Source organism: Macaca fascicularis, chromosome 9 (genome assembly GCF_037993035.2).
Source record: "Macaca fascicularis isolate 582-1 chromosome 9, T2T-MFA8v1.1".
Classification (NCBI taxonomy): domain Eukaryota; kingdom Metazoa; phylum Chordata; class Mammalia; order Primates; family Cercopithecidae; genus Macaca; species Macaca fascicularis.
The window spans coordinates 50,251,744-50,273,828 of NC_088383.1; the positions used below are offsets into that span (position 1 = coordinate 50,251,744).

The 22,085-nt window shown below is 39.7% G+C and overlaps 1 pseudogene; it reads left to right on the forward strand.

Moving 5' to 3' along the window:
• Positions 1–2,676: 2,676 nt before the first annotated feature.
• LOC141407667 (serine/threonine-protein kinase tousled-like 2 pseudogene) lies at positions 2,677–4,976 on the forward strand (annotated as a pseudogene).
• The last annotated feature ends 17,109 nt before the right edge of the window (positions 4,977–22,085 follow it).

Consider the following 22,085-nt stretch of genomic DNA (forward strand, 5'->3'; position numbering starts at 1 on the left):
TAAATGCCCTTATCTTGCCGTGGCTCTTCTAGGCCTCTTTAGGGTTCATACTCCCTTCTGAGAATTTCTGGTCTAACTGATTGTCTAACTTCAGGTCCTGTTTCTATGAATTGTTTGTAACCAGCTTTTGCTGCAACTGTTACTGTTGATTAATATCTTGCTAATCATAGGTTATGGAAAGACCGTGTTCCTGTTTTAAGGCTCTGTTAGAAATTAAACTTCACCTCCTGTTTCTATGAACTGTTTGTAATGAGCTTTTGCTGTAACTGTTACTGCTGTTCCTGTTTTAAGGCTCTGTTGGAAATTACTGATGCGCACACTATGTTGTAAATTCTTATCTCTGTATACTGTACTTCTCTGTACAGATGTTATGTTAAAGAATTACTTCATCCCCATGTGACCATCTCACCACATAATCAAATAACCCTAAATCCCTCACTAACGTACCCCCGCCCTCACTAAACTCAATAATAAATGCTGGCATATCCAGGGCATTGTTGGCACCACGGGACCAGAATGCTGTGACCCCCCTGGACCCAGCTTTCACTATTTTGTGTGTGTCTGTTATTTCTCGACCTGCCGATCTGCCTGGGAGCAAAGAGAGAGCCCCGTTGCATTGCGGACTGCTGGCCAGTTCCCACAATAATTATGAGCTTTTTTTGTGTGACTTTTATTTTTTTAGCTCATCACCTGTCATTAGTGTTAATGTATTTCATGTGTGGCCAAAGACATTTCTTTCTTCCATTGTGGCCCAGGGAAGACAAAAGATTGGACACCCCTGATCAAGATTGGACACCCCTGATCTTGACTATATTATTATAATGAATATAACAGAGGTATTTTATTAATATGTATTTAATACATGTATATTTACTACTGAAGATTCTCGTGGTACATAGTTCAGTGAAGAGATTATCACAAAGCATCATGCCTTTTGTAAAAATGTCAGACTTTGCACTTAAAGTGAATGGAGAGGATGAATCATTTCTTTTAGATTATGTTTTCTGATTTTTTTTCTTTTTTGTTTAATATATATGTAATTTTTCCAAGTTGATATATTTTGCAACCTGGGAAAAAAACAGTCATGGAGATGACACTTTAATTGTTGGTCTCGTTTTCAGCTTTATTTAAATGTTTTTTCTGTGTTCACAAGTGAAATTGATAAACAGTTTGTGGTAGTTTTCTACGTAGACACAGGCTGTTATTTAAGATGACTCCAGACCATGTCCATTGTTTGATTCTGAAGGGGCAAGGCCTCCAGGGAGAGGAGATTAATTTGAGCAGCACCAACTTATTACAACTTTTGGAATGATTGCTACCGAGTGTCTACAGTGGCTCATGGGACACTAAATTCAGCAATGTGATGATTTGGGCCTCTGACGACACAGGGAGGGGAAGGCATAGCCCCTTGTGTGGGGCTTATGTTGTCTTCAGCTTCTGAGGGAGCTGATTACTGAGGCTCCAGTCTTCAGCCTTTATCCTTTGGAGAACTGGTTCTGGGCATAGAACTGGTTCTGGGCAGAGAACTGGAAAGGAAGTTTGTGCACAATTGGAATTGGTTTGAGGGGAGTTCGGTGGTATTTAGTGGTTAGAAAAGGTGAGATTAGCTTATAGTAGATGGGATCCAAAACTCCAAATGACTGTCATTTGTGTCCATTAGCATCTTGGGTTTTCAAGCCTGTCCTGGATGTAGGTAAAGGCCTTTGATGATAGGCTGTGCTCCAGGATCAGGGTTGAAGAGGGAGTAAGGGTAGGGACTGGGACTGAGCAGTGGGTTGGCTGTGGTTGCATTTGTTGCTTTCTTTGAGGAAAGCTCCCTGTGTAAGTGGCCAAGTATGTTCAGTAAAATGTGTAGGCCTTAATTCCAGAAGAACTGCATCTCTGCAGCTGTCTATACTGGGGAGTGAGGCTCTTGAATGTGATTGAAGAGTTGTTAAAGGCCATCTAGTAAGAGCTGGACTGAGAGGTGTGAACAGTCCATAGTAAAGCACACTGTTCAAGAGCACGGACTTTGGAGTCAGTGAGGCCTGCATATACATCCACCACACTTAACACATGTGTGACTGGACAAGTAATTTAACTACTGAAAACCTCAGTTTCTTCCTTTCTAAATGTGAATGGTAGTAGTACCCACTTTGTGGGGTTATTCTGAGAGTTAAATAAGATAACCAAGGAAATCCTAAATATATTCATCCAACCAATAGGTATAAGTCATTTTCATAGTTGCTTAGGAGTTATTTCTAAATGAAACAGACAAAACTCTCTGCTTTTATAGAACTTATTTTCTAGTGAGGCAATAAATATAAAAAGTTACCATGACTTCCACAATGGCAGGATGAGGACCTCTGTAGACCTACTTCTCAGTAAAGTGAGCATAACTGATGAAAATTATATAGGTCTTTGGGATCCCAGAGCACCTTTAGTCCCTGGAGACGCTCTGCCAGCCAGAAGTGATGGAAGAATTGTATAGCCTGGACCCACAACGGCAGGAATTATTGGAGGCCAGGTTTACTACAGTAGGTGTTAGTAAGGAAAACTAGAAAAGAAGAGGAAAAAACAATAAATCGATGCAAGAAGAAATAAATATATTGCAAAACAGAAGAATGGGAAATATTCAAGAGTTGGAAAATCAGGAAACAAAAGGCGAAATGAAGGAGAGTACATCAGATATAACGAAAGGGACCACTTAATAGTAAGTCTTCCAACCAGAGCTTATGCAGTGTGGGATCCTTGAGTGATAAAGAAGTAGAGACTCCTGAGAAAAAGCAGAATGACCAGCGAAAGCTGAAAAGAAAAGCTGAACCATATGAAACTAGCCAAGGGAAAGGCACTACTAGTGTACATAAAATTAGTGATTACTTTGAGTTTGCTGGGGGAAGCGGGCCAGGAACCAGCCCTGACAGAAGTGTTCCACCAGTTGCACAATTCTCACTGCAACATTCCTTATCCAGTCCCTTACTGCGATGCCTAGAACAGCCCCTCTGTGGTTTAGATGGCAGCGCCACAAAGGAGGTGATGGAGGAGCAGTCTGCTCTGCCAACAGCCTCATGTCAGCAATGATAACAAAACCTCGGCTTGACACAGAGCAGCTGGCACAAAGGGGAGCTGGCCTCTGCTTCACTTCTGTTTCAGCTCAGCAAAACAGTCCCTCATCTACGGGATCTGGCAACACGGAGCATTCCTGCAGCTCCCAAAAACAGATCTCCATCTGGCACAGACAGACCCAGTCCGACCTCACAATAGAAAAAATATCTGCACTAGAAAACAGTTAAGAATTCTGACTTAAGAAGGAGGGAAGAATAGATGATTTATTAAGAGCCAACTGTGATTTGACACAGATTGATGAACAGCAAAAGATGCTACAGAGATACAAGGAAGATTAAATAGATGTGTGACAATGAGCAAGAAAGTCCTTATAGAAAAGTCAAAAAGAGAAGATGGAATGTAGAGATAAGAGCATGCAAGACCACTTGAGTTTGGACCACTTTTCTACTGTCTGACAAGGGACCTCTTTTACTGAACAGTGGACAGATGGTTATGCTTTTCAGAATCTTATCAAGCAACAGGAAAGGATAAATTCACAGAGGGAAGAGATATACAATGGAAAATGTTAGCAAAACAGAAACCTCCTGCAATGAGTCAGGACCCTCCTGCAACCAGTGAGCAGAAACAGCGGAAAAGCAAGACCAATGGAGCTGAAAATGAAACGTTAACATAGCAGAATACCATGAACAAGAAGAAATCTTCAAACTCAGGTTAGGTCATCTTAAAAAGGAGGAAGCAGAGATCCACGCAGAGCTGGAAAGGCTAGCAAGGGTTAGAAATCTATATATCAGGGAACTAAAAAGGATACATAATGAAAATAACTCACAATTTAAATATCACCCAACACTAAATGACAGATATTTGTTGTTACGTCTTTTGGGTAGAGGAGGTTTCAGTGAAGTTTACAAGGCATTTGAACTGACAGAGCCAAGATACATAGCTGTAAAAATTCACCAGTTAAATAAAAACTGGAGAGGAGAAAAAGGAGAATTACCACAAGCGTGTATGTAGGGAATACCGGATTCATAAAGAACTGGATCATCCCAGAATAATTAAGCTGTATGATTACTTTTCTCTGGATACTGATTCGTTTTGTACAGTGTTAGAATACTGTGAGGGGAATGATCTGAACTTCTATCTGAAACAGCACAAATTAATGTCACAGAAAGAGGCCCGGTCCATTATCATGCAGATTGTGAATGCTTTAAAGTACTTAAATAAAAGAAAACCTCCCGTCATACACTATAACCTCAAACCAGGGAATATTCTTTTAGTAAATGGTACAGCGTGTGGAGAGAGAAAAATTACAGAGCTTGGCCTTTTGAAGATCATGGATGATAGCTACAATTCAGTGGGTGGCATGGAGCTAACATCACAAGGTGCTGGTACTTATTGCTGTTTACCACCAGAGTGTTTTGTGGTTGAGAAAGAACCACCAAAGATCTCAAAGGTGATGTGTGGTCGGTGGGTGTGATCTTCTATCAGTGTTTTTCTGGAGGGAAGCCTTTTGGCCATAACCAGTCTCAGCAAGACATCCTGCAAGAGAATACTATTTGTAAAGCTGCTGAAGTGCAGTTCCCACCAAAATGAGTAGTAACACTTGAAGCAAAGGCGTTTATTCCACGACGCTTGGCCTACCGAAAAGAGGACCCCATTGATGCCCAGCAACTGGCGTGTGACCCCCTACTTGCTGCATCGTATCTGAAAATTGGTCTCTGTGAGTAGCCCTGCTGGAGCTGCTATTGCATCAACCTTTGGGGCGTCCAATAGCAGTTCTTCGAATTGAGACCGACTCCAAGGTCACAGACTGTTCAACACGCACAAAGTGGACAAATGGCATTTAGCAGCAGATTTGGAACATAGCAATTTTGAATGGATCTGAGGAAACCTGAACCAGGTGCTTATTTTCTTGCTTTTTTTCCCATCCATTGAGCATGACTGCATGAATTCTTTTTAAGGAGACACCATGGGCAGCTCTGGACAGGCCTGGTAGGAAAAGGCCCCGCCCAAGGTTCTGGTGTCAGTGGCCACTGTGTGTGGCTGCTCTGACTGAGGAAAAAATTAAAAAGAAAAACTGGTTCCATGTACTGTGAATTTGAAAACATGCAGACTCAGGGGGGTCCCTGATACAGTGCTTCAGATGAAGAATGTGGACTTGAAAATACAGACTAGATGACTGGGTGCGGTGGCTTACGCCTGTAATCCCAGCACTTTGGGAAGCTGAGGCAGGCGGGTCACAAGGTCAGGAGATCGAGACCATACTGGCTAACACGGTGAAACCCCGTCTGTACTAAAAATACCAAAAAATTAGCCAGGCGTGGTGATGGGCACCTATAGTCCCAGCTACTCAGGAGGCTGAGGCAGGAGAATGGTGTGAACCCAAGAGGCAGAGCTTGCAGCGAGCCGAGATCACGCCACTGCACTCCAGCCTGGGCGACAGAGCGATACTCCATCTCAAAAAAAAAAAAAAAAGAAAAAAAGAAAAAAGAAAAAAAAAAAGAAAGAAAGAAAATACACACTAGTCCCGTGTCTATATTTAAACTTGTTCTTTTCTTTTAATAAAGTTTAGGTAACATCTTCTGAAAAGCTTGTAGCACAAAGGCTGAGCTGCAGATGGTGTTTGACTTTGGAGGAAAAAAAATGCTGTTGCCTGTTAAAGGCACTAGAGTTAGTGTTTTATCCCTAAATAATTGCAGTTTTTAAAAACATACAGATTCCCTCACCCCTTTTTTATTTTTGAAAGAATACATTTGGTTGTAAAGTGAAACCCGTATTAGCAAGTACATGGCAATGTTCATTCCAATCAGATGCAGCTTTCTCCTCCGTCTGGTCTCCTGTTTGCAACTGCTTCCCTCGTCTCAGTAGGGAAAAAATGAGTGGGAGTACTGAGATGTGTGGGTTTTTGCCATTGGACAAAGAATGAGGTTAGAAGACTGCAACTTGGAGTCTCTCTAGGTTTTCAACTGTTTCTTCACAATTTGAACACTTGATGGTGGTCCCTTTTAATTTATTTGAAATGCTATTTTTTAAAAAAATAAAGGTTCATCCATGCAAAAAAAAAAAAAGAAAAGAAAATCAAATAGGTCTTTGGAAGTGGTTCTTAGGGAATACAGCAACTAAGCACTACTTATTCAAGAAAATTTAAAGGCATTAGGAATAGTGAGTATCTGTAGTATTTGAACCACAACTAGTTCCACCCCGTCTTCCTCCCAGGTCAATATGACAAACTTTAGGTGGGTGCAGCCAAGAAAACAGAGCTCCCTTGCCTCCCAGCTCCCATTTGAGGGCAGTGGCATCTACATGGGAGGGGCAGACTGCTAGTATTTCTTATACATCTACAAGTTGTTTAAGAGGCTAAATTGCAGGTCAGTACAGCTGAGGAGAATTCCAGGACTCCCTTCCACCCAGACCCCATTCACTTGACACAGGCTCTATCTCAGGCATGGTGTCCTGAGAATATAGGGGTCCAGTTACCCTTACTTTGACTCAGTAGGGTGGAGGTTCCAAGCCAGAAGAGGAAAGCCAAGAAGACCATCACCTTCCTACCCTCCCTACCCAGCACCCTTCTCCTAAAACATGGATGCTAGAAATAATCATTCCTAGAAATAATTACTCCACCCTAGCCTCTGGGGCATGGCTCAGAGATTTCATCGAATGGGGAAAACAATTTGTAAAATCAAGAGGTCAAAAGCTCTGCTAATGAACTGACGTTATTTGAATGAGTGTACAGGAAAGGTCAAATCTAAGGGCACTCAAAAACAAGATTTTGATGGAAAACAAGAAGCTGACAGCTTCAGTGAGAGATCCAAGCTAAACATAGGCCACATATTTACCAGAGGTGAACCAAGGAAAGAGATGACTAATCATAGGCCCCCGTGGTGCCAGAACAAACCTCCAATACTGACCTCAAAGGCTGTTCCTGTAGGAAGGCTTGTGTGGCAAATTGTGGTTACATGTGGTTAATTTTAGCTTTGAACATGGTAGTGGTTACCCATCACTTACCCCCAGCAGCTTTGTATGTGTTCCTGAAGCAGCTTGCAGAAGCCAGGATAGGCATTAGGGCCCTGTTCTGCAAATATTGGGGAACCGTGCTTTAGTCACTGATTGCTCCTTCTGATCATGGAGGTGCAGACACGGAGGTATAAACACAGAGGTGAGCAGCTATTGCAACTCATTGCCATTGTTGCAAGCCCTTGCCCTTATTCACTGGAGAGATGCTCTTTTGATTTAATGAATTACTTTTCCCCTGTCCCTCATCCCCACCTCCTTGGCAAAATGTCTCAGCCACGCCCAGAGCCTAGGGTGGAGAAAGTGAAATGGTTCTTTCTAGTGCAATTGTTTTAGATGAAGTGAGTTCCTGGGGATTTAAAGACTTGGTGCTTTTCCCCTTCATTTCTCTCTCTCTCTCTCTCTCTCTCTCTCTCTCTTTTTTTTTTTCCATTTTGGGAACCAGAAATGTAAGGACTGGGACCTTTGGCAACCACATATAAGGAAAAATTTAGACAGTTGCCATGCATGCCCAGGAAAAGGTCCAGGCTTAGAAATGAACTCAGAAGAGCCTCAGTTTACATCTCAGGCTAATCTTTAGTATGCAGACACCCTGTAACTATTTTTTTAAACTAAATGAATGAGAACAAAAAGCCTAGCAGAATCTGATCTCCAGAGATACCACACCATAAATTTCAAATGTCCAGTTTTCAACAACAACAAAAAAATCACAAGGTGAATAAAGAAAGTATGACTAATTGAAAGCAAAAAAGAAAAGAAACTGCCCCTGAAAAAGACCAGACTGTGGGTTTACCAGACAAATTAAAAACACTGTCTTAAAGATGTTTAAAGAGTTAAAAGATGATGTGGACAGTCAAGAAAACTATAAACAAAATGGAAACATCAATAAATATAGAGAAAAATTCTGGAGCTGAAAAGTACAACAAATTTGCTAGAGGGATTTAAAAGCATATTTGAGCAAGCAGAAGAATGAGTGAATTTGAAGATAGGGTCATTGAAATCAAATTTAAGGAACAGAAATAAAAAAGACTGAAGCTGGGCATGGTGGCTTATGACTATAATCCCAGCACTTTGGGAGGCTGAGGCAGGCAGATCACCTGAGGTTAGGAGTTTGAGACTAGCCTGGCCAACATGGTGAAACTCTGTCTCTACTAAAAATACAAAAATTAGCCATACATGGTGGTGTGTGCCTGTAATCCCAGCTATTTGGGAGGCTGAGGCAGGAGAATCACTTGAACCCAGGAGGCAGAGGTTGTAGTGAGCCAAGATCACGCCACTATACTCCAGCCTGGGGAACAGACCAAGACTCAGTCTCAAAAAAAAAAGTCTGAAAAAATAAATGAACAAAGCCTATGAGACGTGTGGGACACCATCAAGTGGATGAATATATGCATTGTTCGGAGTGCCAGATAGAGAAAGCATAGAGATAATTTGGAGAAATAATTGGTGAAACATTATAAAATTTGATGAAATATATGAATATAAACCTAGAAGAAACACAATAAACTTCAAGTAATATAAAATTAAAGAGGCCCACACTGAGGCACATTATAATCAAACTGTCAAAGGCCAAAGACAAAGTTTTAGAGCAGCAAGAAAGAAGCAGCATATACATAACATACATACATACAGGCTATCCTCAATACAGTTATTAGCAGACTTCTTATCAGATCTTGGAGACCAGAAGGCAGTGGGTTGAAATGTTCAAAATGCTGAAGGGAAAAAAAAATCTGTCAGCAAACAATTCTGTATTTGGTAAAGTTTTCTGTCAAAAGTGAGGCTGAAATTAAGACATTCCTGGATAAACAAAAGCTGATGGAGTTTGATAGCAGTAGACCTGCCCTGCAAGAAAGCTAAAAAGAGTCCTTCAGGTTGAACTGAAAGGACACTAGACAGAAACTAATGCCATAAAAGCAATGAAGATATCTGATAAAGGGAAATGCACAGGCAGTTGTAATACAAAGATGTATTACTGTAACTTTGGTTGGTAATTCCACTTTTTGATGATTTTTACATGATTTGAGAGACTAATGCATAAAAAGGATTTGTGTCTCTGGACACAATGTATAACGAGGTCATTTTGTGACATCAATAATTTAAAAAGTGGTGGGGACAGCGCTATGTAGGAGCCAAGTTTTTTTGTGTGTGTTGTTGAGGTTAAGCTAGTATAAATTTAATTTACAGTGTTATGACTTTAGGATGTTAAATGTAACAAAGAAAACAGCTATAGAGAATACACACAAAAAGAAATGAGAAGGGAATTAAAAGATTTAGTACCAAAAATCTACTAAAAAGAAAAGAACTGTAATTCAGGAAATGAGGGGAAAAAATGCTGTAAGACATAGAAAACAAAAGCACAATGATAGATGTAGATCCTTCATTTTTGGTAATTACTTTAAAGGTAAATGGCTTAAATGCTTCAAAAGAGAGATTGGCAGAACGGATTAAATAAAACCAAATGTGATTGAACAGTACTGTCTACAAGAGATGCAGGTTCTGATCTGTGTCCAAAGACATTAATGAGTTAAAAGTGAAAGAATGAAAAAAGATATCCCATGCAAGTTGTAAAAAGAGCAGGAGTGAGTACAGCTGCTCCTTGAACAATTGGTGGTGGGTTAGGGGCACTGACCCCCAACACAGAAACACACAAACACATGCACATGCACATAACTTTGGCCTCCCCCAAAATGTGACTGCTAGTGGCCTACTGACCAGAAGACTTACCAATAACATAAATAGCTAATTAACATGTATTATGTATATGTATTATATACTGTATTCTTACAATAAAGTAAGCTAAAGAAGATATTAAGAAAATCATAAGGAAGATAAAAATATGTTTATTCATTAAGTGCAAGTGGATCATCATTAAGGTCCTCATCCTCATTATCTTCACATTGAACAGGCCTATGAGGAGGAGGGAGAGGAGGAGTCAGTGTTGCTGTCTCAGGGGTGGCAGAGGCAGAAGAAGTGGAGAAGATGGAAGGGAGGCAGGAGAGGCAAGCATACCTGGTATAACTTTCCAGAACTACACCATAATTTCTGTCTGATGTTTTTTGCTTTTCTAAAAAGGTATCTATACAGTAACAGTCCTATTGTTTTAATTTTAGCACCTGTATTACAAAAGGGTCCATGTCATAAAAGAAGTTAAAAGCATTCTTGAATAATTGGAAACCTTCTGCCAGATTATCTAATAGCAATTTGTTTTATGACATTGTTACTTGTACGTCTTCTATGTCTTTTTTTTTTTTTTTTTGAGACGGAGTCTCGCGCTGTGTCACCCAGGCTGGAGTGCAGTGGCGCGATCTCGGCTCACTGCAAGCTCCGCCTCCCAGGTTCACGCCATTCTCCTGCCTCAGCCTCCGAGTAGCTGGGACTACAGGCTCCCGCCACCACGCCCGGCTAGTTTTTTGTATTTTTAGTAGAGACGGGGTTTCACCATGTTAGCCAGGATGGTCTCGATCTCCTGACCTCGTGATCCACCCGCCTCAGCCTCCCAAAGTGCTGGGATTACAGGCTTGAGCCACCGCGCCCGGCCTTCTACGTCTTATGCCTCATAGTCAGGCTTTGGAAGTGTTCATTTCTATCAAGTCATCTTCTGTTAATTCCTCTGGTGTGATGTCTATTAGATCTTGAATTTCTCCAAGATCCATATATTGAAATCTTTACTCTCCTGCTTCCACCATCTTTTTTTTTTTTTTTTTTTTTTTTTTTTTGCCATATCCACGATCTCTTTTATGATTTCCTTGATTGGCTCTGTCATAAATTATGTGAAGTCATATACAACATCTGGATATAGTTTTCTCCGGAAGGAATTTATTGTTTTGGGGTCAATGACTTCTATGGCTTTTTCTTTGACAGTCATGCCATCTTCAGTGCCAGTGGTGTCATGCTTCCAGTCTTTCATGATGTTCTATCAAGGTTCTTTTCCATAGCATTAACCATCCTTTCCCTGGAGTACCATTGTAATGAGACTTAAAGTTCCTTATGCCCTCCTCATCTAGAGGCTGAATTAGAGACACTGGGGGCACATAGACCACTTTGATGTCTTCAGTGTTGAACTGATGGGGTTCTGGGTGGCCAGGGGCATGCTCAATGTCAAAGGAGCTTCAGAAGGCAGTCCCTTACTAGAAAGGTATATCCTGACTTCAGGGACAAAGCATGGATGAAACCAATCCGGAAAAATGGTTCTCACTGTGCAGGCCTTTGTATTGTGCAACCAAAAGACTGGAAGCTGATGTTTATCTTTTCTCTTCAAGGCTGGGTGTTAGCAGTTTTATAGAAAAGGGCAGACCTAATCATAAAGCCAGCTGCATTTGCACCAAAGTAGAGGTAGCCTTTCCCTTCCTGCCTTTAATCTTGGTGTTCATTTCTCTTCCTTAGTATAACAAATGTCCCTTGTGGCACTTTTTTTTTCTTCCCCAAAGATACTTTTGTCTACATTAAAGACCTGTTCAAGCAGATATCTTTCCTCCTCAATGATTTTCTTTCTTCCTTTTTTTGAGACAGGGTCTTGCTCTGTCACCCAGGCTGGAGTGCAGTGGAGTGGTCATGACTCACTGCAGACTTGACCTCCTGGGATCAATTGATCCTCTCACCCCAGCCCCTCGAGTAGCTGGGACTAGAGGCATGTGCCACCATGCCTGGCTAATTTTTGTATTTTTTGTAGAGAAGGAGTTTTGCCATGTTGCCCAGGCTGGTCTCGAACTCCTGGGTTCAAGGAATCTGCTTGCCTTGACTTCCCAAAGTGCTGGGATTACAGATGTGAGCCACTGCGCCGAACCCTCAGTGATTTTCTTAATGGCATCTGGGACCTTGTCTGCTGCCTCTTGGTCAGCAGAAGCAGATACTTCTGTTATTGTGACATTTTTATTTTTTGTTTACATTTTTCGAGACAAGGTCTCACTGTCACCCAGGCTGGAGTCCAGTGGCTTGATCACAGCTTACTTGCAGCCTTGACCCCCCTGGCTCAAACAATCCTCCCACCTCAGCTTCCCAAGCAGCTAGGACTACAGGGTCATGCCACCACACCTGCCTTTTTTTTTTTTTTGTAGAGACAGGGTTTTGCCATGTTGCCCAGACTGGTCTTGAACTCTTGGGCTCAAGCAGTCTGTCCACTTCTGCCTCCCAAAGTGCTGGGATTACAGGCATGAGCCACTGCGCCCTGCCTAGAAATTTCTAACGCCAAACATCTTTCTAAAACTATCAAGCCATTCTTTGCTGGCTTTAAATTCTCCAGCTTTAAATCCTTCATGTTTTTGTTTGTTTGTTTGTTTTTGCTCTAAGTTGTCATATAACTTCACTGTTTCTCAAATTGGATTAGAGTCTATAGGTATGCCTTATGGCAATCCTGAAGCCACATAAAAAATGCATTTTCAATATGAGATTACAAGGTATTTTGCTAAAAGTGCAAAGTTTTTGCACCTGTGGCACAGCTGCAGTGACAGCTTCATAAATTTTCTTTTTCTACAGTGGTTCTTACACTGAATTCAATTATCTTGAAATAGTGGGTAACCACAGCTGCAGACCTCAATCTACAGTACATATTAAGCAATCCGTCTTTTTCTTGTAATATCATGACTTTTCTCTGCATCTTGGGAGCACTTCCAGCATCACTAGTGGCACTTCATATGGGTCCAATAGTGTTATTCAGTGTTTATGGAAATGCACTAAAAATGATGAAAAATATGTGAAAACTGTAAGAGATTACTTTTACTGTCATATGCAGTTTACTGGAGAAATGAACTGCTCACACAGAGATGATTAGCTTTACATGATATTTTAAGTGGATACTTCAGCTCACCACAATAGCAACAGGACTTGGCTGTGAAATTATTATAGTAGTATACTATATACTACAGGTAATTTTATGCAGTTATGATTTAATACTACCTCTTCACGTCTGTTAACATTTCTCTTGACTGCTAATGGTACCATGTACAGTCTTTATTTGTGCATGTTTTATTAAATTTTAACTTTTTATAGGAAATTTGTATATTTCTGGATAGTAAATGATAAAATAGACTAGTATCTTCATATATTTTATACATTTATTTCATACCTCTTTTGCTTAATTTTTTCACTATTTCTAGGCCACATGGTTTATCTGCAAGTTTTTTTTTCAAATTGTCACAAATCTCCAAAAACTTTTCCAATATGTTGGAAAAACTCCATGTATAATAGACCCATGCAGTTTAAACCCATGTTGTTCATGGGTCAACTGTATGTTAACATCAGACAAAATAGGCCTTAAATCAAAAAGGTCACAAGACATAAAGAAGGATATTGTATGTTAGTAAAAGTTCAATACAGCAAGAAGATACAGCAATAATGAACATTTATGCACTTAATAAGATAACATCAAAATAAATGAAGTGAAAATTGACAGAACTAAAGGGAAAAATAGACAGTTCTACTGTAATAGTTGGAAACATCAATATGTCATTCCAATAATGGATAGAACAGTGAGATAGAAGGTGGAAACACAGGACTTAAAAACACAATAAGCCAACTTGATTTAACAGACATCTAAATTAAATTACGTTTGCAGTTCAATCAAGGTTAAGGTTATTTTTAGGGCCTAACTGGCTTTGTCTGCTCTAGGATTATCCAGACCTGATCTGCATTTAAAAATTTGCTTCAGTACTCCCTTTTAGGATCAAGTAATACACAACACTATATCCAACAACAACTACTACAGAATACCTATTCTTCTCAAATGCACATTAGTTATTCTCCAGGGTAAACCATATGTTAGGTCACAAATTAAGTCTCAATAGATTTTAAAATATAGATATTATACAAAGTATATTCTATGACCACAACAATATGAAGTTAGAAAATAATAAAAAGAAAACTGGAACATTTATAAATTTGTGGAAATAATTTAAATAATATACCTTTAAACAACTCATAAGTAAAAGAAAAAAATCACAAGGGAAATTGAAAAATACTCAGAGATGACTGAAAACAGAAACAAAACATACAGAAACTTACGGGATGCAGCAAAAGTTGTGCTAAAGGGGATATTTATAGCTATAGGTGCTTGCATTTAAAAAGAAGAAAAATCTCAAATCAGATATCTAACATTACGTCTTAAGGACCCAGAAAAAGAGCTAACTAAAGGCTGGGAGCAATGGCTCATGCCTGTAATCCCAGCACTTTGGGAGGCTGAGGCGGGTGAATCACCTGAAGTCAGGAGTTCAAGACCAGCCTGGCCAACATGGTGAAACCCTGTCTCTACTAAAAATACAAAAATTAGCCAGGCATGGTGGCAGGTGCCTGTAATCCCAACTACTTAGGAGCCTGAGGTGGGAGAATCAGTTGAACCTGTGAGGTGGAGGCTGCAGTGAGCCATGATCATGCCACTGCACTCCGGTATTGGTGACAGAACTAGACTCCATCTCAAAACAAACAAACAAACAAACAAACAAACAAACAAACAAAGCTCAACGGTATCGGAAGGAAATAAGGACAGAGACAAAAAAAAATTAAAGAATAGAAAAACAATAGAGAAAATCAATTAAACCAAGAATTGGTTGTTTGAAAAGATCAACCAAATTGACAAACCCTTATCTAACTAGACTAAGAAAATGACTTAAATTACGAAAATCAGGCCGGGCGCGGTGGCTCACGCCTGTAATCCCAGCACTTTGGGAGGCTGAGACGGGCGGATCACGAGGTCAGGAGATCAAGACCATCCTGGCTAACACAGTGAAACCCCGTCTCTACTAAAAAAATACAAAAAACTAGCCGGGCGAGGTGGCGGGTGCCTGTAGTCCCAGCTATTCGGGAGGCTGAGGCGGGAGAATGGCGTAAACCCGGGAGGCGGAGCTTGCAGTGAGCTGAGATCTGGCCACTGCACTCCAGCCTGGGCGACAGAGCGAGACTCCGTCTCAAAAAAAAAAAAAAAAAAAAAAAATTACGAAAATCAGAAATGAAGACAGGGATATAAAGACTGATTCTACAGAAATAAAATGTAAGAAAGTACTAAGAAAACTTACTATAACAAATTGAATAACATGGATGAAATGGCTCAATATCTAGGAACACAGTATCATTGACATAAGTCAATACTGACTCATGAAGAAATAAGTACACAATTAATAAGGAGACTGAATCAGTAATCAAAAAACTCTTGACAAAGAAATGCCCCAGACCTGATGCCTTCCTTGGTGAATTCTACCAAACATTTAAAGACCAACTAACATCAGTCTTTTTTAGACTCTTCCAAAAAATTAAAATGAAGGGAACATTTCCAAATTTGTTCTGTGAGGTTAGTATTAATTTGATATCATAGCCATACAAAGATACTATATGAAAATAAAACTGCACAGTAATATCCCTTATGAACACTAACACTTATGAACAGTAGTATCCCTTATGAACAACAATCTTCAACAAATACTACCAAACTGAACTCAGCAGCATATTAAAAATATGTACCAGCTGGGCATGGTGGCTTCTGCTTGTAATCTCAGCATTTTGGGAGGCCAAGACAAGTGGATCACTTGAGGCCAGGAGTTTGAGACCAGCCTGGCCAACATGGCGAAACTCCATCTCTACTAAAAATACAAAAAATTAGCCAGGTGTGGTGGGGTGTGCTTGTAATCCCAGCTTCTCAGGAGGCTGAGGCAGGGGAATTGCATGAACCCAGGCAGTGGAGGTTGCAGTAAGCTGAGGTCACATCATTGCACTCCACTCCAGCCTGGGCGACAGAGCGAGATTCTGTTTCAGAAAAAAACAAAGAAAAAAAAAAAAAAGAAAAAAGATTATATTCCATGACCAAGCAGGAATTTTTTCTGTTTATTTCTGTAATAGAAGGATGGCTCAACATATGAAAGCCAACTAATGTAATACATCACATTAATAGAATGGAGGGAAAAACATAATGTCAATTGATGAAGAGAGAAACCACTGACATATTTCAACACTCTTTCATGATAAGCAATCCACATGTGATAAATCAACACACAGAAATAGAAGGAAACTACGTTAATGTAATAAAAACCATGTATTAAAAATACACAGCTAATGTCATACTCAGGAGTAAAAGACTGAAAGGTTATATTCAGCATAATATGGAAGTTCTAGCCAGAGCAAATAGGCAATAAAAAATAAATAAAAGGCATACAGATTGGAAAGAAGTAATTTTTTTTGTGTGTTCTTATATGATTTTATATGTAGAAAGCCCTAAAGAGTCCATCCACTAAAAATGCTTAGAATAAATAGGCTCAGCAAAGGAGCAGAATACAAAATCAACACACAAAAATCATTTGTGTTTGTATATACTAACAATAGAAAATCCTAAAAGGAAATTCAGAAAACAATTTTAGGTACTATAGCATCAAAAAAGATAAATCAAGGAGGCAAAAGACTTGTACACTGAAAACTACAAAATGTTGCTGAATTGTATTAAAGAATAAATGGAGATGTATAAATCGATTCATGTACATTGATAGGAAGACTTAATATTGTTAAGATATTATATAGTACTACCCAAAGCAATCTACAGGTTCAGTGCGATCTCTATCAAAATACCAAAGGTGTTTTTGCAGTAATAGAAAAATATATCCAAAAACTTATATGGAATCCAAAGGGACCCCTGATAGTCAAAATAATTTTAATAAAGAACAACATTGGAGATCTCGCACCTCCTGCTCTCACACCTCCTGATTTTAAGAGTTGTTAGAAAGCTATAAATCATAACAGTGTAATAGTGTGGTGCTGCTATAAAGCCAGATGTATAGAACAATGAAAAATATAGAAAGCCAAGAGGCCCTCAAAAGTATGAGTAAATGGTTTTAGACAAGGGTACCAAGACCATTCAATGGCAGGGACAGTCTTAAAAAAATGATGCTGGTGAGCGTGGTGGCACATATCTGTAATTCCAGCTACTCAGGAGGCTGAGACAGGAGAATCACTTAAACCTTGGAGGTGGAGTTTGCAGTGAGCAGAGACTGGGCCACTGCCTTTCAGCCTGGGTGACAGAGTGAGACTGTATCTCAAAAAAAGAAAAAAAAAAAATGCTGGGAAAACTGGGTATTGACATGCAAAAGAATGAAGTTGGATTCTTACCTAACACCATATTCTCAAAGTAACTCAACATGGATTAAAGGCCTACATGTAAGAGTTAAGACTGTAAAGCTCCCAGAAGAAAGCACAGGGGGAAATCTTGATGACACTGGATTTGGCAATGATTTATTGGATATGACACCAAAAGCACAAGCCACAAAAGAAAATATAGACAAATTTTACTTTATCAAAATTTGTAACACCTTTATGTTTTTTTAAAGGACACTATCGACAATGAAAAGGCAACACACAGAATGGGAAAAATTTTTCAAAACACATATTTGATAAGAGATTAATATTCAGAATATATAGATAACTCCTAAAAACAACAACAAAATGAACAAATTGATTAAAAAATGGGCCAAGGACTTGAGTAGACATTAAAAAAAAAAGATATTCAGATGGCCCATAAACATATGAAAAGACACTCAACATCACTAGTTATTAAGGAAATGCAAATTAAAACCAAAATGAGATACCACCTCATCCTCAATGGAATGGCTACTATCAAAAGACAGAAGGGAGGGAGAAAGAAAGGAGATAAGAATTAAAAATATCAGGTGTAGTTGAGGATGTGGAGAAGTTGGAACTCTTGTGCATTGTTGATAGGAATGTAAAATGGTACAGCTGCTGTGGAAAATGGTGCAGCCATTGTGGCAGTTGCTCAAAAAATTAGAAATAGAATTACTATATGATCCAGCAATTCCACTTCTGAGTATATACTCAAAATAATTGAGAGCAGAATCTGAAAGATATTTTCACATCCATGTTTATGGCAGCATTATTCACAAAAGCCAAAAAGTGACAGCAACCCATGTGTCCATTGATGGATGAATGGATAAACAAATTGTAGTATGTTCATACAATGCAATATTGTTCAGATTGAAAGTGTTAAGCATAATTTTACCATCTTGCTCAACAATTCTACTCCTAGAAATATACGCAAGAGAAATGAAAACAGATACTCAAATGCTTGTACACAAATGTTCAAATGTACATGTTTGTACTGTGTGTATTCATATTTGTCCTGCAAATGCAAAAATCTGAATACTGTACCATATGTATGTATACACACATATGCATGTGTGTGTGTATCTCTCTATATAATATGCTATTGGTGAATATTCTTAACGTTGTGTAGGTAACCACCCAACACTTTTTTTACAATGATGCAAAAATATAAAAAGGAGTATTATTAAGTGAGAATATTTGTATACAATTTCCCTATCCCAGAGAATGGCTCCATCATGCATATTGACCCAATGATCCCTTATATACGCCTCTTACAAGAAAAACTGAGACATGATGAAAAATTTTGGAGAGTTTATTTGAGCAAACAGCAATTTGTAAATCAAGAAACACCAAACCAAAAGAAGCATAAGGGACAGGTTTTTACAGAGTGAATGTGGAAATAAAATATTTGATGGGTTACAGTTGTACAGTTGCCTTATTTGGTCTATTCCATTAGAAAGTCCCTAGTTATGTAAGTTAGTTGGCTGCTTCTGATTGGTTGAGCATGTATCATATATCTCTGATAACCTGCTTTAAAGTCTGCTCTATCTGAAACTAATTGGCTATCCCCAGTTTCTTTTCATTAGTACTAGCATTCAGATATTAAATTGTACCAGCATCATTTATTGTACAGATCCTATTTTCCCATTGAATTACATTGGCAACTCAATAGTGTACAATTGCCTAGGTTCAGCTCATGTGGAGAAATGGTAAATGACCTAGTGAAGAAAAAGCTAGAAATCCTCAGAGTGCCCAGGCAGGGCTCCTCCTCTCTAGAATTGAATTTTTGTTATCCTCATTACTTCTACCACTCTCCGACGTCTTTGAAAATACAAAAAATACAACTGTTATTATTTGTCTAGTGTTTTTTCCAGGTGTTGAAGTGAGAGCATTGGCCTAATACAACTTAGTAACTATATCTTTTTTTAGGAGTGGAACACAGAATGACATAATATGATTCCTTCTTGTGGACGGCAAGCCACCCAGATGCCGAGGCAAGAGATTGAGGGCATGAGCTGTTCCAGTATAATAAAATATATAAAATAAGAATAGTTATACTAGATATAGATAATAGATATGATTATGTATGAATATCATTAATCATTAGTTTGTAGCAGTTACTCTTTATTCCAATATTATAATAATCCTTGCTCTACAATTATAACTTAGGAAAAACCAGGCCATACAGAGATAGGAGCTGAGGGGACATAGTGAGAAATGACCAGAAAACAAGAATGTGAGCCTTCTGTTACGCCCGGGCAGGGCCACCACAGGGCTCCTTGGTCTAGCGGTAATGCCAACGTCTGGGAAGACGCCCGTTGCCAAGCGGACCGTGTTCTAGCGGTAGCGTCAGTCTCAAGGAAAAACACCCGCTATTAGCGGACCAGGAAAGGGAGTCTCTCTTTCTCCAGAGGAGTTCACAGAAGACTCTACTCCTCCACCTCCTCTGGAGGGCCTCCCGCAGTTATCCGGAGGCTTAACCATCTCCCTGTGATGCTGTGTTTCAGTGGTCACACTCCTAGTCCGCCTTCATGTTCCATCCTGTACACCTGGCTCTGCCTTTTAGATAACAGTAGCAAATTAGTGAAAGTACTAGAAGTCTCTGATATGCAGAAATAATAGCGTAAGTTCTCTCTCTCTCTCTCCTCTCTTTCTCTCTGCCTCGGCTGCCAGGCAGGGAAGGGCCCCCTGTCCAGTGGACACGTGACCCACATGACTTTACCTATCATTGGAGATGGCTCTCACTCCTTACCCTGCCCCTTTGTCTTGTATCCAATAAATATCAGCGCGGCCTGACATTCGGGGCCACTACTGGTCTCCGTGTTTTGGTGGTAGTGGTCCCCCAGGCCCAGCTGTCTTTTCTTTTATCTCTTTGTCTTGTGTCTTTATTTCTACAATCTCTCCTCTCCACACACGGGGAGAAAAACCCACCGACCCTGTGGGGCTGGACCCTACACTTCCAAATTAAAATAAAATTGTAATGAATCAGAATTTATAAGCTGATATACAAAATAAAGTATAAATAATGTTTATTATCATTATAAAATTATTTAGCTATTAAAGAAGAATGAACTCCATTACTTTATGCTTATGAATGACCCATACTCTCATTTTATGAACTTGGAAACTTTATTTGATAACTCATCCTTGATATTAAGATTCACATTATTAATATCAGGCTGGATGCAGTGGCTTATTCCTATAATCCCAGCACTTTGGGCAACCCAGGCAGGGTGAGTGGATCACTGTAGCCCAGGAGTTCGAGACCAGCCTAGCCAACATGGCAAGACCTTGTCTCTACAAATAATTAAAAAATAATTAGCTGGGTGTGGTGGCAGGTGCCTGTAGTCCTAACTACTCGGGAGGCTGAGGTGGGAGGATCACTTGAGTCAGGGAGGCAGAGGTTGCAGTGAGCCGAGATCGCAACACTGCACTCCAGTCTGGGTGACAGAGTGAGACCTTGTCTCAAATAAATAAATAAATAAATAAGATTCACTATTATAATTCAAATAATCATTTCAATAATATATAATTATGTTTTCTACTCAGTAATTAAGTAGTAATGCTAGTTACAAGGCTGAAAAAGTATTCCTGAAAATCTTCAATTTATGAACTGAAGTTTGATGTTATAACAAGATAGATATTCAAACCACCACCCTCAGGTACAGTTAATATAGTAGATTGCACTCTGAAATATCCAAATTAATGCCCAAATTAAAAAACAATATTAAATAATATGCTACCGTGGTTGTAGGTATATGTTAAGGATGTGTCATTTCTAAGGTATATTCTTATGGGGAAAACTAGTCTTAAAACATATGGGTATTCTATGCACCTAACTGGTGTATGTAGAATTCATTTGGATTTTTTTCTGAGGAAAATCTTCAAACATAAAGTAGAAATAATATGCCTATTATTTCACAGAACACATTTTCTTTTCTTTTTCTTTTTTCTTTTTTTATGAAACAGAGTCTCCCTTTGTCGCCCAGGCTTGAATGCAGTGGTGCCGTCCTGGCTCACTGCAACCTCCACCTCGTGGGTTCAAACAATTCTCCCACCTCAGTGCCCATCACCGCCTGCCCCACCTCCAGTAGCTGGGATTACAGGAGCGCACCATCATGATCGGCTAAGTTTTTGTATTTTTTGTAGAGAGGAGGTCTTGTTATGTTGCCCGAATTTGTCTGGAACTCCTGAGCTCAAGTGATCTGCCCGCCTTGGCCTCCCAAAGTGTTGAAATTACAGGCATGAGCCACTGCGCCCAGTCGTGGCATATTTTCATTGCCTAGATTAAACCCTATATTTTGCTATATTTGTTGTTACTTTTTGCACAAAACATTTGAAATTCTTAAGTATTGCATCTCTAAAAGTTAAGCACATTTTTTACAGAACCACAATGCATATTAGTATCGCAGCCAGTAAATATAACAATAATTTCTTAATATTATGAATAGTTCAATTTTAATAAAAATTATCCTATTTGTTCCTAAAATGTCTTTTACAGTTGATTTGCTTACACCATATCCAATACAAAACTATGCATTTGACTTGTTATGTCAGTAGTCACATTCGCATCCATAACTTGGCGGTGTTTAGAAGGGCACCGTGTAACAGAAACCTTTAAAATAAATTGGAAACGCTGACATTTCCCAGGGAGCAGGAGCGAGTGCACAGGCTTATGGGAAATATACTTTTTTTCTGGTATTGGCGCGGGGGGGGGGTGCTCCTTTTGCGCGCGCGCACTCCCGCCACTTGTTGGTAAATTGACTCCCCTCAGGGGCTGGGCCACACCACTGGGGAGCAGGGAGGGGCGGGTGAGCCCCAGAGGGTTGGGCGAGGGTCCAGGGGCATTGGCGTCTCTGTCGCGGGAGGCGTGCGTGGGCTTCAAGTAATGCAAACGGGTGGGAGGCTGAGGCGGGGGGATCGCTTGAGCCGGGGAGGCGAAGGCG